At 39.4% G+C, this 16,468-nt stretch overlaps 1 pseudogene; it reads left to right on the plus strand.

The window, feature by feature from the left end:
• The first annotated feature begins 496 nt into the window (after window positions 1–496).
• Window positions 497–1,655, plus strand: LOC138053390 (uncharacterized; annotated as a pseudogene).
• Window positions 1,656–16,468: the final 14,813 nt, after the last annotated feature.

Genomic DNA, 16,468 nt, shown 5'->3' on the forward strand with positions numbered 1-16,468 from the left:
TTTCTCAGCCGAAATTAAAATTCCTGGTCAGAGGTATAATTGATAATGAACAAAAATAATTAAATTCGAGGATAGCGCGACCAAAAAACTAGGCCTAATTAGACGTCACTCTATCGTCAAATTTATTTCAAAAAAATCAAATTCGTCTGAATTAAATTCGCGTGACGTATAAACTAGGCCTTATGCCCGGTTCACATGAGCCGAATCGAATTCGAATTTAGACCGACCCAAATTAATTAATCCTGGCTGAATTGACGCCGAACTTAATTGCGCCGAAATTAATTCACAGAGGCATACTATGACTGAAGAAAACTGCAAATTAGTAATAATGGGGACTTTAAGATACGAGGACACGGTGGTTTCTGGAACGTCGTAACCGAGGAAAGCCTGGGCCGAGAGCGGCGTTGTAAGCGTGGGAAAAATGAAGTTAAGAGCTGCAACGTGACGAAGAACAACACAACTTGAGACACAGCAAGTCTCGTCCAAACTAAACGCCATGAGCTTGTTTAAAGCAGTTCAAGAAATGCTGCTTTTCTGTTTGGAAGAGGAAATTATCGATGAAGAATTTGCGGTACTCTACGAGGAATATACGCCACAAAATCTTCCATTTCCTCACTGTCAATATGATACATTTTCTTTGTTGAAGAAGGCTCCTGCGGAATGTAAAGCAGATTTTCGAGTGGAAAAGGCAGATATTCCATTGCTAATTGATGCTTTAAGAATGCCTCCAGAATTTGTTTGCAGAAATGGCACAGTTTGCGATGCAACAGAGGGCCTGTGTATACTGCTGAAACGGTTTGCATATCCATGACGTTATTCGGACATGACACCAATTTTTGGTAGATCAGCTCCAGAGTTAAGTATCATCAGTAATGAAATCACAGACTGGCTATATACCAACCATGGTCACAGAGTTACTCACTGGAATCATCGTATTTTGAGCCCGGCAATGCTCGATGTCTATGCCACAGCAATTTACAGGAAAGGAGCCGCCCTTGAAAATTGCTTCGGGTTTATAGACGGAACAGTGCGCCCTATCAGCCGTCCTATCATAAACCAGAGAACCGTGTATAACGGACACAAACGCATTCATGCACTTAAATTCCAGTCTGTGGCACTTCCCAACGGTTTAATTGGTCATCTCTATGGTGCTGTGGGTGAGCAAAATTCATGTTACTACTATTTTTTCCAGTTCTCGAACGTTTCGTTTTTATTTTCCTACAATTTTGTTTTTATATTCAGAAGGAAGAATGCACGATGCTAGGATGTTGGCCGTGTCAAATCTCTACTATGAACTGGAGAATTTTGCCTTTTCCCCCACCGGAGCAGAAATGTGTCTTTATGGCGATCCCGCTTATCCGCTAAGAGTTCATCTCCAAGCACCATTTCGCATAGGAATTTTGACCAGAGATATGGAGATTTTTAATGATTCAATGAGTGCAGTCCGTGTTTCTGTGGAATGGTTATTTGCTGATATCATTAATTATTTCAAATTCCTGGACTTCAAGAAGGACTTAAAGAGAGGACTAAGCCAGGTTGGCAAGATGTACATTGTTTGCGCACTACTTAGAAACGCCCTAACCTGCCTTTATTCCAACTCTACAGCTGAATACTTTGGCCTGGTACCCCCGAAGTTGGATCACTATTTCAGTTAGGTTTCTAATAAGGACAAAGGGAGTGTCCCTTACTTATGGAAAGGGAGGCATCTGGGAAAATAGAGGCACTGTAAAAGTTTCATACCCTTGTGTGTGATGATAGGGTCCAAAATGGTTAGAATGTTCCTTAAGAACAGGGAAATTTGACCCGGATGGGTAGTAAAAGTTGTAATTAAGTTATCCCATTTACTGCCTCCCTCCCATGAATAATAAAATATTGATCTGCAGGAAAACAATTTTGCAAACTATGAGGTCTATGAGGAATAATACAACAGTAACAACAACAAACTTTATTAAAAAATTCTGCACTTGCAGAGATCAGACATAAAGGGAAAACCGCCCCAGTTGATATTAAATTTTCAGAAAAAGTCAGTTTGTAACATCATCTCCATAAACAAGGAAGAAAGTAATAAATCTGGTAGTTGAGTCACCCCACGTCATAAAAAAAAATCACTTCAGAAGAACAATTTTCAATCTAGGAGATCAACTCTAAAACAACAACAACAACAACAACAGGGGTTAAATGCTATATAATGGTTTCAAGTCTTAAGCCCAAGTCTAATTGACTTGGAAGAAGAAAGACATAGGAAAAAGTTATTGTCACATCACCGCCAAAAACTGGGAGTAATGTAATAAATTAGGTGGATCAGAGTACAGTAATTTACCACTCAACCCAGGGTAACTGAAACGACTTAGAACATCAAAACAAGCTTTGCAAAGTTGGCAACAGCTATAGCCATAAAAAAAAGGTTCCTGCCTCCCTAATTTCAGGCGTTCAAAATCTGAAACAGAGCAGCAGAAAAATACTAACGGTAATAAAAATAAACCACACTGCCTTCCAAGGGAACACAAGAGAACTTACGAATGCATTAAACAATAGAAGGCCAGGGGTGCAGGGAGAAAATCCCTAAGATGACTTAAAAGAAAATTTGAGATGTAAGCAACATAAAATAACTCCTAGTATTTTAAACGTCCCCCCCCCTCCCCCATCCCTCGTATATTGGGTTTGGGTTATTTTCTAAGCACAACTGCAATGGCATAGGAATATGCTTGAATGAACATAAAATTATACTCCAGATCTCAATCAAAATGCAATTCAAAACTTTGTCAGAAAATCAACTGAAAAGTCACTTACGGATTTATCTCACACCTTGTTGATAAGTAATTATTTATTTACGATACGCTCCATAATGTCCAATAACGCCTTTGTTTGCTGCTGCTGTTGTTGCATCATGAGCAGTGTTTGTTGACTCTGTTGTTGCTGTTGTTGCTGCCACTGCATCGTGGTCGCTTACTTTGATTGTCCTCCATCCCATCTGCTTGCCTTTTTTGAGTGTCGTTCAATTTTTCCATTGCTTTTAACCTGATATCTTCAGCTTTTGCTCTATCACTCTCTATTTTTCGGCTCTTCTCCCGGCCAGTTTCTTGTTGCTCTGCCTCTGCACTTTCTTCCAGGGTAATTATTTGCTCAAACAAGTTTTCCAACTCTGTCGGCACATCAGGTACAATACCACTTGCCTTTTCTTCAGCTCTCAATTTCTGTTTATGCCTGTTTTGCAATATTTTAACATGATCTTTAACAGATCGCTTGTTAACATTAAATGCCAGACAGGAACAATTATTCAGTGTTGTAGCCACTTTATCCCAAATTGTACTTCGTTGTGTTGAGCCCTTTTTTGTAGTGAATGGATTAAGATTAAGAACTTCACGGCATAGTATCAAATCGTGATCTTTGGTCCAAAACATTACTGAACTAAAGTAAAAAAAAAGTGAATAAGTGAAGGTATACACAAACTGATTTTTCTATTCCCTGTACATCAGTATACATGTACATCACATCTTGAATTTCAAGTTTACAGTGTGCCCATTTAGGGCTTGCATATATCTGTCCTGATTCAACATGGCCAGTGGAGAGTTAAGAGTTGGCAATAACTAGAACTTAGCTCGGGGGACTGATCCAAGGCCTGCTCATACCGGAAAGCGGGCCAACCTATCAGAGAGCTTGAGGCTGCAGCATAACTGGGCTGCCAAGTCTAAAGCGAGACCCTACACTGGGGAAAACAAGTAACCCACCACCCCCTTGCCAGAGAGGAATTTACTAGATAACCCAAAATTTTCAGGGGTTGTTAGTTCATTGACTGGGCTATCCAACACAGCTGTGCTTGAGGTTGCCCCTCCCTAGCCTCAAATTTCTCAATGGAGAGCCATGCTTTGTCAAATCTGCACAAATATACTTATTAATTATATGGATTTTGTACCACACTTAAACAAAGGTATCCCAGGGTGGATCGGGTGGCTAGCCAATCCTCCAAGATCTACCAAAACAACGTTAACTCAATCTCTGATAAAATATTTTTACTTAATTAAAGGTGACGTCTGTGTGTTTTCTGGGAAGCTCACATATTTTTTTTATTTCTAAGCACATTTGCAAAACTACAGTATGTGTATGCAGGGAAATATTAAGTACGATTTTGTTTATTGCAAAATGGATGGAGAAGTCAAAACCAGACTTTGTAATTCCTCCCGTCTCTAAAATGTTAAAATTTTATCTGCAGAATAATCTTACAATTACGGCGCTTCAACCAGAACATAAATCAATTTCCAAAACTATTTAGAGACATCGGATCCTAAATTTCGCTACAAATTTGCCCAAACCTAAAGCTTAAATCAAAGGGCTCGGCCAAACCTATCATTATTGTACGCAGTAATTTTCACAGAAAGCAGAAAAACACTAAAAAAAGAAGATCCCACCGACACATGAGGAATTTAGGCCAAACTAAAGCTTACCTCGGAGGTTTGGTTGAACTTGAACATGTTGAAGGCTCTGCCATTTTCAGGCGAGTGTGCAACCTAAATAAAAACGCCAATAGCGTTAAAATAGCATGAGTTTCCACGCTTATCTTTCCTTGAAAAGCATAAATATGGTTCTAATTGCTATATCTAAAAGTTAAATGGCGAATACATTAATTTCTTTGAAGAAATATAAAGCTGACTACTCACGTTTTCTCCACAACGCCAAAGTGCTCAGGCTGACGTTCCAGACGTCTACTCAACGCAATGCCAAGCCAACATGAGCATGCGCAGAATGCTCGTCTCCGAAAAAATTACTTCTGGCCGCGTATTGTAGACATCGCGTCCTCTATCTTAAAGTCCCTAATTTCTGCATTTGATTCGGCTCATGTGAAGTACGGCGTCTGAATCAAAGCCGCTCATCAGTCGTAATTCCCGGCTAAGCCAGGCGGGAAAAATTGCTTAGCCCATCCAAATTAGACCGGTCGTTCTGAATTGATTCAGACGCCGTACTTCACATGAAGTTAATTCAATGAATTTGATTCGGCTCATGTGAAGTACGGCATCTGAACCGGGCCTTACCTTTGCTGATGCTCTAAGCATCAGGTGTCTTTCTGGTTGGGTTATTTTTACATGAAAATCATGTATCAAGTCAAGGTCACGCAGCATATTGCGATTCTTTAGCGGGTATATCAGTTTTTTCTTTGTTGAAGACAATAAACAAGAGAACGATAGTTCTAAAAGAATACGAAAAGACCACAATGTATTTCTGAGTGGGGATGGTTGTATTGTAAATCGTACTAACCTACTTTTCTTATATAATACGCAGCAGATGTAGTCAATAACTAATTGTGATCAATAACACGCCAAAATTGACTAAGAGGCGCAATTTGTGGCATGTATTTACTGATCATAGCTAATTCAACTCGGCAATTACTGGTTAACCAATGTTGGTTAACCGCAAAAGTTTTCACTCAATACGTTCACGGCTTTCTAAATCGTGAAAATACATGCTGCAAACCGTCTGTGACAAATTCCATATAACTAATTGTCTCAGGCAGACGTCACGCAAAAAAAAAACTAACAAAACAAAAAACCAAAAGGCAAGTCAGAAGGCGACAAGGTTCCTATTTGTCAGTTTCTTTTGTTATTAGTCTCGTTTTTCTTTTCAACCAGCTCTCGAAGTTCTGCTTTTTTTATTTCAAGCACTTTGCTCATGGCCTTTTGAGCCTTGTTTAATTCCCTGTAATGGAATTTATGAGCTTCTCGGTGTTCTTCCATTTCTTTCTTGAGTTTTTTCAATTCTTCCCCTTTCTTTGCTGTATTTTGAAGTCGAATACTTAACTCTTTCTTTTTGGACTCCAAAAACGCCTATAGATCAGGGTATTCTTGCATGAGTTCCTCTGTTGCTTGTCTCGTCTCTCTTTCTTTTTCTAGCATTTTACCGGCCTTGTGGATTCTCCATTCCTCGTGCAATTTTTGGTCGATGGCGTCTCCCCTCAACATATCATACTGTGGATCCTCGCATAACTGTTTTGCTTTTTCGTTCCACCATTTTCTTCTCTCTCTTTCTGTTCCGGAAGACCTGAGAATGTCTTGCTCAGAATAGATACATACGCCCTTCCTTACTGAAGCTGTGGCATATCTAGTAGCTATTGTGGCTGTTTCCCCTCTGTGGATGTACTGGGTACTACATGTTTAGTTTCTGATGGAACAGATGTTGCTGGACCTTCAGGTGCTTTGCCAACTTTCCCTGCTGGTGGTACCGGAATATCAACGTCCACGTATCTTTCGGCTTCTTCTACCTCAGTAGCTTTCCTCTTTGGATTCTGAGAGATGGGAGTTTCGCGTAACATTAAAATCTTCCCCTCATGGAGGGCTTCTGTTAAAGCCATCTTCATCTCCTGAAAATGGCCAATTGGTGGTCCCCAGCTGGAGAGAATGTGAATATTTTCTGGAACCAGCTCATCAACTTGTTCTTTGATTTTCTTTCGCACACCACTCAGCATAGCAGTAACAATATTTTCGATGAAAATGACCGCTACACTCAACCCGCCCTCGACTTTGATTTCTATGGGAGTCATGTGTTTTCTTGGGTGATGGTTGTTCGTTAAAGTTTGCTTACTACACTGGCAATCTGGCACTGAACTCTCTCAACGTGTTGGATACAGAAATACTATTTCACAGGGAGGCGTACCAATGCAATTTAATTGTTAATCCGTAGGCCACACCTAGATACCCTGCTGTCAATTTGCGACATGAGATTTCTGGCATTTCCCAGAGGAAAAAGAAAGCAATGCAAATTAAGCACTGTGTCTATTTGTATCAAATTGGACTGAACAGTGTATGCCCAGTCTAATATGTGCACGAGTCCAAATAAGTGGCCATGGGTATTTGTCCCTTATGCTCTCGATTGTTTCGACCAGACCAAGTTATAATAGCCATACCAGCTGACGTAAAACGCGTCTGGTATTTCCGGTATTTTCAATTTTTTCCCTTATTCATGTGTTGTTAATAAAACATATGAAACGCTTCTGCATGTTTACCTGCAGTTTACCGTGGGTACTTTATAAGACTGTTTTTAACGTATTCTGCACCCTACAACAAACAAAAATGTAGGACAAATAACACGTATTTAACCATGGACTGTAACGGCACCCACCCATATTTCCCGAGAAAATTTCGCATTTTGCGTAGTAACAGCGAAACCTCTATTTAGCGACCACCCTTGGGAAACTTGTACGTGGCCGCATTTTGTAGTAATTTTATTGCTCACAATTTTGCGGGACTCTGACACCTGGCCTCTTATTAGAGAAGTTAGAAATTGAAACTTCACTTGATTCACTCGAAGATTATTACTGACGACCTACTTAATATGGATATACTGCCGGATGAAATTCTTGTCCGAATCTTTTCGTTTATTCATTTCAAACAACGAATCATGTTGAGGACTGTGTCATGGAGATGGAGTCAATTACTCTATGAATGCATGTTGCTTCAGAAAGTGTCTATCAGAAACACAAGCTGCGAAGATCATCAACTGACAACTTTATTCACTGCTGCAAAGCGAGTTATCGTGATCGACTTCTTCAACAGATTCCTGTTGACCGGATCATGCTTGCTGCATGCCGGACTTTGCAGGCTGAGACAATTGACATTAACTGGCACTGCCATCAGCACCACATCTTGGTTAGAATCCTGCGGGCATGCAGTAATCAGCTGATGGAGCTTCATCTGGCGGGAACCCGTATATCGGACCAATGTCTACCTTATATAGTTGCTCTGAAGAAACTGAAATACATTTCTGTTCCTCGAGAGGATGCCTTAGAAATCGTGCAGAGATGTCCGACTCTAAGGACTTTTGACTGTCAGGAAGGCTTCCTGTTTGACAGGGAAGAAATTTCTCAGATTGTCCATGCCAATCCAAAGCTAACAGGGTTGCTTATTCCGTACGCTTTTATTGCCGATGAGAACCTAATATTTATTATCGAAAGCCTCGTGAATCTAACCCACCTTTGCGTTTGTGAAACCGGCGTTTCACAGGATTGTGTGCAGAGGATGAGGTCTTTGAAGACCAATTTGGAAATTTGCTGGTATGAGAACCACACACCATGAATTTAAGCTAAAAGAAGTTTGCCTAACTAACTATCCTTGTAAGCGTGAATTTTTTTTTTCTAGCGTAAATTTTTTTTTCAGATGTGAGTTTGTTATGGTACGAGAAAAGATAATCAGGGGACTGATATGTCATAGTCCAGTGATTCCCTGAAAGCTTCTTAATGGTTTACGATGGTTTCTGACTTGAGAATAATCGTTTCCCGCCCTTTTTCAGAAACCGATCTAAAACGCTTTATAGAGTAAGGAAATGCATGAAAAGGTCTTGCGATTATTAAAATTAACGGTAGTTTAAAGTTTTGGCTGAAAAAACCGTTTAGAATTAGATTGGGGTAATATCGACATGAGCGATATCCATATTACCCCAAGGAACTTTCGAACGGTTTCTTAAGCCATGTTCACAGTTACACCAAAGAGATTGCTACGCAGATTGCAACTGATGTTTTCACGCAAGGTAACGTAATTGGGGGTTAATTAAGCAATCAGAAATCTCATACAAGGAGTAGTAAGAGGTCTAATATTGACTTTTATGTCCTGAAATTATTGAGGCTGCGGCATTGCAAGTACAACTATTATTTTAGTCATGATGCTCTCGGCTAACTCGAGCGCCTGTTTCTTCGAGGTCTGTCTTTTTGAGTACCCCCCGGAAAAACATGAGAAACTGCACGTATAAATAGACAAATGTCTGTATTCTATTGAACGCTAATACACTCAAAGGCATTACCATAATTGTTTTCACAAGGTAGGGAAGGTGGAAGTGATTCACAGGTGCAGACCACGCAAATGATTCGATCAGATATCCGAATAATTTTTCACAAACCCATACTCAATCGTCGAGCGCGCAAGTAAATAATGCAGTCTTTTATTGCCAATCTCTAGAACTTTTGAATGTGAACCTTTCTTTACCATAGGCTAAATATTAATATGAGTAAGTGAAATTTGAACTTATTTTAATAGCGTTCGGCAAGAAAGCACTCTGAACAGTTTGCCAAATGTTAATTACGCCAGATTGTGACTTTGAGCTGAAACAAAAACGTGGTTCCAACGGGGTCCTATAAATTTCAACACGAACACTGAATGAAAATTCATCACTTAAATACAGTCTCGTGACGCGTCCTTAGAACTATTAAAAAAAGACATGGTTTTCGTTTCGATGGACCAAATATTAACAAATACTATTGCCCTAATTTTATTTTACGCCCAGTAACATCGTCTTTTTAAGTGTTTATTTTGACAGTTTCGGGCAGTCAAATCTGGTGACTAATAAAGATAAACAGGAAATACAGCGGCCTAAGGGATAGGTGGTGGCTGAAATCGCAGACAATTTCCCGTTTGTTGTCATATGTTGACATTACTGACACTTTCCGACTGTGACTGACACATAAGCGAGCTGGCATCGTGCAAAAGGGTGGTCGGAACACGCTTTCTGATCGCTGGTTCGCCGATTGTCTTAGTACACGCACAAGTGAGCTTACCCTGTTCCAAGTGAAAACGAAGTTGCAACTTGTGTTAAAAAGAGTTGACAGGCCTACACGACTCCCTTGTACGTGGTCTGGTTTCTGTTTCCTTTGTCATGATTTTGCTCTCTTGAGTACATATTTGAATGGATGCCTCTTTTAGGCGGCTCCTGTAGTATTCATCTATTAGCAATGGTTTTTGCCCTATGAGGCTTTACATTTGAATCTCTATACTGCTGTGTGATACGTTTTCTTCCAAGAAAATAGTTGGTCTCGAAAGTAATGTTTTTAGTTTCTTGGTGTTGATTTTCTCAGCAGTGATGTAAACGTGACCTTATGGCGTCTCGCTTTTGGGCCAATTTAATTCTAGGCTCGACCGATATATTCATCGGCGGTAGAGGCAAGTGATCTTCTGTTCTTAAATGTTTGACCCGGGCCCGGGTTCATTTTGTTTTTTTTAAGTTCTTTCACTCGTTCTTCTGACTTCTTCAGAACGACTGCCTGTAAGAATCGAGAATTGCCTGTCAACGACCATTTTGGCAGATAGCTCATATTTTGCCCAAAGATACCCTTTAGGGAAATATTTTCAAAAATCATATTTACAGGTTCCAGTGATTCTTATTTTTTTACCAATTTGCGAAAATTTGAAAACACGGTTAAAGAGCGGTTTTCTGTTTGACAAATAGTCGAAAATTTGCTGCGAGAACCAAGCAACGGTGAAGTCTTTAAATGAATTCAATTGGCACCAAACTTGATAAAAATTAAGAACAACTATTCTTGTTTATTTCTACTTCGATACTTTTTACGGACTGTTAAAATTGTGATTTTCTAAGCTCTTTAAAGAACATCCTCAAAGGCCGCATAATATGGCAGCGGAAAATGGGTAATATTTAACGCGATAAAAATGTACCTGGTACCTCATTCTTCACCTTTTTTACTTCAAATTCTTCAAATAATGATATTATTAATTTCCTGTGTAAAGTTTTATGCTCGAACTCGGAACGCTTCCCTCCGAAAATATGAGAAATGTTTAAAGTCTGAGCGAGCTAAATGACGCGAAATTTGAACGAAAGCTGATGCTAATTATTCATGTAGAATCGTCGAACTGACTAATTTTCGGCTTTGTAGCTTGGAAAGCTTTAAAAAATGCGAACTTATCCTTCAGAAGTATTAAAAGTGACTAAAAATAGTATTTGAAGGGCAAAAATCGACAAGTGAATTATATATTACTCAATTCAAACACATTTTAATTTATACTGGTTTATGCAAGTGCACCACGATGTCAAAACTGAAATTAATACGATATTAAATCTGTTCAGTTTTCTGTCAAAAGAGATCGTGATTCACCCGACAAGTTAATACTTTAGGTGCAAGAAATGTACTCCACTGTAATGCGAAAGGTATCGAGAATTATTTTTTTAATTGTTTACATTACAAAACGCACGCAGTGTCAGTTTCACTGAATGTACGACTTGGCGGACCGTTTAATTTCAAGAGCACCCTTTTAAAAGCTAGTAGTAGAGCAAAAATATGACAGAATTTCAAAGAATTTCAAACCAAATCAGTATACATATGCTCGAAAACGAAAACTGAATGTGCGTCAATTGCGCGGTATCAAAGACATAATTTGACATAATGAACGGTTACTACCGAAAGAAAGCTGCCTAAAGCAGTACGTACTTGCACTTCAGTGAGATACGCAAAGTTTGAGTCCATAATGTTATCCAATGTTATCCGTTTCATTGTGAACTCATTTTCTGGAGGCATAGATATGCAAGATGTTGTTGAACTTTTGACCTTCAAACCTGGTAAATACTTATGTCACGCAAAGTAACGAAAGGTTTCTTTTGTTCCATTCGTGCCCTGTTTTGTGTCCTTATTGAGGCTCTGCCAACTAGGGTAAATTCCAACAAGCGACATGCCCTAAAAGGTAGTGACAGCAATTGAAGTGAAATCGCGACAAACAACATCCTTTCTTTAAATTTCCAGCCCTTCAGTGTCCCTCTTCCACACTCTCCCGTCTAGGCCAAATTAACAGGAAAGGCAGTGACCAAACTGTTTTTGGCAAGTACTTTTGCTAGTAATGTCTATAATTAACAATTATTGGATGAGGTTGAGCATGTTAGTCAAGGTCAAAGTTTTTGTTATCTGCCGAAGCCGAAGGCTGAGGCGGATAACACAAACTGAGGCCTTGATAATTATCGCTAACATGCGAAAACCGAATTCAATAATTGTTTTATTATGCATATTCCTGAGCTGAGCTCCGCCATGACAAAACTGATCAAACTGCTGGTTAGTGTGTGAGGTGACGGCACTTCTGCATGCATAAAACTAGTGTCTGTAGGTATGGCGTCAATTCTACATGTATAAAATCTATTGTTTGTAGGTATGACGAAAGAGAAACAGAGGAAGCAAGAATTAGCTGCGTGCTTAGCCAATCAAAATCGGGCTGGTGACACCATTGTATGATAATTAACAGTGCCAGGTACGGAGTCTTTCTCCGCATGGGTAACACTTTTCACGTATGCCAGCCTGCTGATTGGCTCATAAGTTTCCAAATGGACGCCATTTGAGGCTGGCACTTGGCTGGCACGCGTGAAAAGTGGTACGCATCTCGACCGCTCGGAAGGTATGGGATTTTGATTTTCTTTAAAGGCGAACTCCGGGCCGTTTGGATGAATGAGCGAGAACTACAATGTCAAGAAGAAGCGTTGATCTTTCAGCTATTCTCCAGTGAAGTTTCAAAGCGGAGTGATGCGATTTTCTGGAGAAAAATCACCCGGTGCTGGAGCTGTTCAAAAATTAGCATCCACAATTGTCCTTCTATTGAGAAGCACAGTAAACAGCGAACTCGAAATCTTCAAAACCGCTCAAAATACTAGCAAATGTACTTGCCAAAAATAATTTTTTTCACTGCCTTTCCTGTTAATTTGGCCTGGACGGGAGAGTGTGGAAGAGGGACACTGAAGGGCTGACTCACGTCCAATCGTCAATTACTTCTAATTTATTTTCGTACATACGCGTAACGATATTTTCTTTTTTCTTAATTACCCTTTTTTTCTCCCTTACCTGTTTCGCCTCCCATGTCTTTCGATCATCCCTATAACTTTTACGAGATTACTGCGGACAAGCCAGCAAAGAAAAATTAACCGCCCCCTTTGGTGAAATCACGAAAGTGGGAGTATTCAGTCTGTAGCTTTTTTGTTACTTATAGGTTATACGTATTTTATATTAATTTTATTTGTAGTTCTTGCCAGTGCATTTTTTCTCTACTCTCAACACGTGTTAGCACATCTGTATAATAAGCGTCGTAAATTATTACCACAAATTGCGCGTTTCAAACCAACGACTGACCATCTTGCTTGGTATGAAGGGGTAGTTTCTAAAGAAACTGTGGTGCTGCGTCGGTGGGAAGGTAGTATACAAAAATTTGGTTTTATCAACGGAGTTGATAATGTAAATTGGCCACCGTACAGAGATTCTAAAAGCTGACGTTTCGAGTGTTAGCCCTTCGTCAGAGCGAAGCCAAACCAAATTTTTGTATACATCTTGCTTGGTAGTCAATTTTTATCACATACTCACGTAAACGAGGATGCAATTTTATTCGAAAAGAAACAACACTTCTCATGCAACAATAGCGAGGCCCTGCCAGGAAAGGAGAGGGGGTGGGGGGGGGGGGGGGGTCCTGTGTCGCTGCTTTGTCAATGTTTCAGGTTGCTGTGACCATTGCTGTCGGAAATTTAAAGAAAGCATGTCGTTTGTCGCGATTTCACTACAATTGCTGTCACTACTTTTTAGGGCATGTCGCTTGTCGGAATTTACCCTAGTTGGCAGAGCCTCAATAAGGACACAAAACAGGGCACGAATGGAAAAAAAGAAACCTTTCGTTACTATGCGTAACATAAGTATCTACAAGGATTGAAAGTCAAAATATCAACAACATCTTGCATATATATGAATACAGAAAATGAGATCACAAAGAAACGGATAACATAGGATAACATTATGGACTCAAAATTAGCGTAGCTCACTGAAGTGCAAGTACGTACTGCTTTAGGCAGCTTTCTTTCGGTAGTAACCGTTCATTATGTCAAATTATGTCTTTGATACCGTACAATTGACGCACATTCAGTTTTCGTTTTTGAGCATATGTATACTGATGTGGTTTGAAATTCTTTGAAATTCTGTCATATTTTTGCTCTACTACTAGCTTTTAAAAGGGTGTTCTTGAAATGAAACGGTCCGCCAAGTCGTACATGCATTTCAGTGAAACTGACACCGCGTGCGTTTTGTAATGTAAATAATTACAAGAATAATTCTCGATACCTTTCGCATTACAGTGGAGTACATTTCTTGCACCTAAAATATTAACTTGTCGTGTGAATCCCGATCTCTTTTGACAGAAAACTGAACAGATATAATATCGTATAATTTCAGTTATGACATCGTGGTGAAAAGTCACTTGCATAAACCAGTATTAATTAAAACATGTTTGAAGTGAGTAATATATATTTTTGCCCTCAAATACTATTTTCAGTCACTTTTAATACTTCTGAAGGAAAACTTCGGATTTTTTAAAGCTTTCCAACCTACAAAGCCGAAAATTAGTCAGTGCGACGATTCTACACGAATAATTAGCATCAGCTTGCGTTCAAATTTTGCATCATTTAGCGCGCTCAGGCTATAAACATTTCTCAGTGATATTTTCGGAGGGAAGCGTTCCGAGTTCGAGCATAAAACTTAACACAGAAAATGAATAATAGCAATATTTGAAGAATATGAAATAAAAAAATTAATGATAAGGTACCAGGTACATTTTATCGCGTCAAATATCACCCATTTTCCGCTGCCATGTTATGCGGTCTTTGAGGATGTTCTTTAAAGAGCTTAGAAAATCACAATTTTAACATTTCCGTAAAAAGTATCGAAGTAGAAATAAACAAAAATAGTTGTTCTTAATTTTTATCAAGTTTGGTGCCAATTGAATTCATTTAAAGACTTCACCGTTGCTTGGTTCTCGCAGCAAATTTTGGACAATTTGTCAAACAGAAAGCCGCACTTTAACCGCGTTTTCAAATTTTCGCAAATTTCTAAAAAAATAAGAATCACTGGAACTTTTTGATTTGGTTATTGAAAATAGTTCACTAAAGGGTATCTTTGGGCAAAATATGAGCTATCCGCCAAAATGGTCGTTGACGGACGATTCTCGGTTCTTACAGGCAGCCGTTCTTCAGCGTGTTTTGGTTTGTGTCCATGGTCAGGAGCTGTCCTCCTTGAACCTCTGGAGTTAATTCGTTCGCATGGATGCTCTTTTGATATTTGATGCCGGTGTCTTTAGGTCGCTTCTTTGTCGAGGCATTAAGATAACCCGACTCTAGATGGAAGTTCTCTGACATATTATTTGGTCAGGTCATGTGGATCTCATCAGTTGCCGATAGCTTGATTTAAGGTGAAGAGCTTTGTCTGCAAAAACCATGTGTGTTTGTCTCTATTTGTACTCGATGGAAGGATCGAACTTGCTAAGTTCTGATTGGCTGAATATCTTAAATCTTATTGTGTTAATAAGCTAGCCAATAAAAAAATCGGAGGAGCATTTGGATCCGCATAACGCTTTCCAAAGCTATTACAACGCAAGCACTAGCACAACTTGTGACAACTCATTGAAGATTTCTGACGGTTACTGACGAGATTCACAGAGAATCGAAACATCAGTCTTGCCTAAGCATCTATACCCAACTGGTAGCAACTACACTCACAACAGACGGCCTGCGTGAAGTAGACATTTCAGACATGGAAATCTGCGATACAGATGAACTTAACGAGACCAAAGAAAAAGTTCTCAGAGAACGAGATACTGAATTTTCTGAGACCGAAGATGAAATCCCTTGCGCTCAATCTCCCACAACTAAAGAGACTAGAAAGACCATGCCACACAAAGGCAAAGAAAGAAACATCAACAAAACAAGTGACAACCAAGCAAGAGGAACTGAACGACCTCGAGATGACAACAGAAAAAAGCACGGAAATATCAAACCGAAAAAAGTCCATCAAGACGAGGAATGTGTCTCCATAACGGAGAAAATAGATAAATCAAAGAACTCTATCGGACTCTTACAAGCTCATCTCGACCAGGTAACGTGCCCAAAAAGCCATAGATACAATGTAAAGGCGAACATCATGCCTGATGAAGATTTTAAGTCGGATGTAAGTTCGATTAGGAAGAGAGCGGAACATGATTTTGTGGGAGCGCTGGTGAAATTTCACCACAGGCGCGTGGAAAGGCTTACATCAAAGCTTAGAAAACTAGAACAAGCAAAAACACGAAAAAGAGAACCTAAAAAGAATGTAAAACCAGTGGCTACAGATTCAAATTGCTCAAAACAGTGATGTTAACAAATTAGCCGTAGAATTGAAAGCTAAGGTTAACGAGGTCAACAAGCTTCTTATAAATCTGAGGGCACAAGCAAACAATAAAGAAGTTAAATCTTATACGTGTGCATTCTCTGCCTCCTCAGAAACGAGAAATAATGGTCAAACCAACCCAAACAAAAAAATTAAAGAATCGCAAAAGGAAACAGAGAAAGAGGGAGAAAGATAAAAAGTGCTTTCAAAAAGCAACTGAGTCACGCAAACAGCATATCAAGAACCTATCAGATAAACAATTTACAGATGAACAGATAGCCTTGTTATCAAGGGGTCTAAAGTTTATTCCAACACCCGTGACAAATGAAGACTTTATAAGGTGCAACCTTTTAAGAGATTTTAACCTTTTCGCAAGACGGACGCGCCTCCAACACATCTTTCACTGGAAAGAAAACAAACAACACCCATTCTACGTTAAATCAACGTGGGAACCACCGGTCCAACAATCAGTGACCTTAGAAACCTTCCTAGAAGAGGTAAAATTTGAACTAGCAAACATTCCTATAAAGAGGCCGAAGGACAACCTATCAC

Source organism: Montipora capricornis, chromosome 6 (genome assembly GCF_036669925.1).
Source record: "Montipora capricornis isolate CH-2021 chromosome 6, ASM3666992v2, whole genome shotgun sequence".
NCBI lineage: Eukaryota > Metazoa > Cnidaria > Anthozoa > Scleractinia > Acroporidae > Montipora > Montipora capricornis.